The sequence below is a fragment of the Pavona decussata genome, unplaced genomic scaffold (genome assembly GCF_977016875.1).
Source record: "Pavona decussata unplaced genomic scaffold, jaPavDecu1.1 SCAFFOLD_2639, whole genome shotgun sequence".
NCBI classification, from domain to species: Eukaryota; Metazoa; Cnidaria; class Anthozoa; order Scleractinia; family Agariciidae; genus Pavona; species Pavona decussata.
This window is the reverse complement of record NW_028146249.1, coordinates 12501-15000: the sequence shown is the minus strand read 5'-3', so window position 1 is coordinate 15000 and position 2500 is coordinate 12501. Positions and strand designations below refer to the sequence as shown.

The window sequence follows — 2500 nt, the reverse complement described above, 5'->3', positions numbered from 1 at the left end:
CCACTACCTTACCATCGACAGTTGATAGGGCAGAAATTTGAATGAAACATCGCCAGCGCAAGGCCGTGCGATTCGATCAGTTACTATGAATCACCAAATGACCGGGCAGAACCCGCATTGGTTTTTAATCTAATAAATACATCCCTTCCAGAAGTCGGGACTTTTCGCATGTATTAGCTCTAGAATTACTACGGTTATCCAAGTAGTAATGGTACAATCAAATAAACGATAACTGATTTAATGAGCCATTCGCAGTTTCACAGTACAAGTGCTTATACTTAGACATGCATGGCTTAATCTTTGAGACAAGCATATGACTACTGGCAGGATCAACCAGGTAACTATCCACCGCAGGGAACAGAAGTTCCTTGCTAAGCGGCCCCCCTCCGCAGAGGGAGAGCAAGCTTTCTTAGATTTTGCCTCCACGGGGGGAACCCATGAGCCAAACGGACCACACGGTCCCTCGGTCAAGGGAAACCCCGTCTTGTTTGCCACGTCTTTCTCACAACTGGACCCGTGCACAGTTCAGGCATACCTGTCAGACTCGCCAAGCGAGCTGAAGGAAGGCAAGAAAAGTGCTTCTGCGAAGGAAAATATCCTCCTGCTCTTTTGTCTCTATCATTAGCCAAAGGCTAGCGTACACAACTTCCATCTACACTCTGCCTGCCACTACAGTGACAATGCTTTCGGGCATCATCTTTTCCCTCCTTCGAAAGGAAAGCTACAAGCCCAACTTTCCTTGCCCGTTAGTCAATTCTGCCCTCTATTTCTCCGCCTTGCCGCCGTGGAACATAAGGGACAGGGTTTACTAGCCAGCTCCTCTCGGAACCTTTGCGACCAACCTGCCCACACTATAACCCCCAAACGCTAATAAGGAGACTGCATGATATGGTAGACAGAAAATAAAAACGCGAAAAAAATGAAATTTTGAAAATCGAACCCACAACCAGCCAAATCGTTTGTAAGTCATGCCAAATGACTGGTGACATCTTAAAAACCCATTGAAGCCACAACATCCCATAATTTCACGCTTTTAAAGATTTGTCACTATACGCACTGTAAGTACCTCACTAATTCTCACCTCAGATTTTACGGGAACATGTTCAAATTTTAACACGCCTCTCAGCACGACCAATTACATTAAAATTCATCGCAAAAGTCAGAATTCTCCAATTTTTGAAAAATTCACTATATTCACTGTAAGTACCTCGCTAGACAGTGGAGACCTCAGATTTTACGGGAACATGATCAACTTTCGACACACCTCTCAGCACGAGCAGTTACATAGAAATCCATCAGGAAAGTCGTGCTGTGAAGAGGTCTTTCGACTAAGAAAAATGGTGGTGTGAGGAGGAGTCACCTAAATCAGAGAAAAATACTCTTATAGGAGACTGCTACGAAAGACATTTCTGAGTCCACTGGCCCTAGTCCCCTAATAAGTGTATTTCTGTTTGTTTTAAGAAGGTCCTCCTGACATCACCAATCTTCTGTCTTCAATCCTAACCCCACGTTAACCCTAACGCTAACCCTAACCCTACCTCCCTCAGGGGCAGTTCTATGGTTATGATCCCACGGTAGGCAGAAAAACTATCCCAATCTAGGTTTTCTTGTATGCTGACTCCATTTTAAATGCTTTTACTTGAGTCTGACAAAGGCAAAGCCAAATACTCACCCCTATATGGACGGGGAAGCAAAGTGCGGATTTTGGTAGGTCGGCATTTTCAATCAGGAATGTTGCCATTCGAAAGAGCGTCCAAAAAAACTTGGTTGGGACACATTTATTTTAGAAATTAGCGACCTAACCAGAAGTGCACTTTTTGGTGGGCCTACCCTACCCCCCTCAGGAGCAGTTCTATGGTTATAATACCACGGAAGGCACAAAACCTATCCCAAACTAGGTTTTCTTGTATGCTGATTCCATTTTCAATGTGTTTCCTTGACTCTGACGAAAGCAAAGCCAAATACTCACCCCTATATGGACGGGGAAGCAAAGTGCGGATTTTGGTAGGTCGGCATTTTCAATCAGGAATGTTGCCATTCGAAAGAGCGTCCAAAAAAACTTGGTTGGGACACATTTATTTTAGAAATTAGCGACCTAACCAGAAGTGCACTTTTTGGTGGGCCTACCCTACCCCCCTCAGGAGCAGTTCTATGGTTATAATACCACGGAAGGCACAAAACCTATCCCAAACTAGGTTTTCTTGTATGCTGATTCCATTTTCAATGTGTTTCCTTGACTCTGACGGAAGCAAAGTCAAATACTCACCTCTATATGGACGGGGAAGCAAAGTGCGGATTTTGGTAGGTCGCCATTTTCAATCGGGAATGTTGCCATTCGAAAGAGCGTCTAAAAGAACTTGGCTGGAACACATTTTTGCTATAAATTGTTGACCTAAGTATATAAGCAAGTATATAAGCAAATACTCGTTACATAGCATAAATAGCCTCTAAACACCCGAAAAACCTCTCCAAATATCATTTAAACCTTTTTCCTAACCCT

The 2500-nt window shown here is 43.7% G+C and overlaps 1 non-coding gene across 1 annotated transcript in view; it reads right to left on the bottom strand.

The window, feature by feature from the left end:
* Window positions 1-340, bottom strand: part of LOC146447201 (small subunit ribosomal RNA) — a 1800-nt gene extending 1460 nt beyond the window's left edge. Inside the window, exon 1 of the ribosomal RNA XR_014862062.1 lies at window positions 1-340. This exon is cut by the window's left edge and continues 1460 nt beyond it. This is a non-coding gene — a ribosomal RNA (small subunit ribosomal RNA).
* Window positions 341-2500: the final 2160 nt, after the last annotated feature.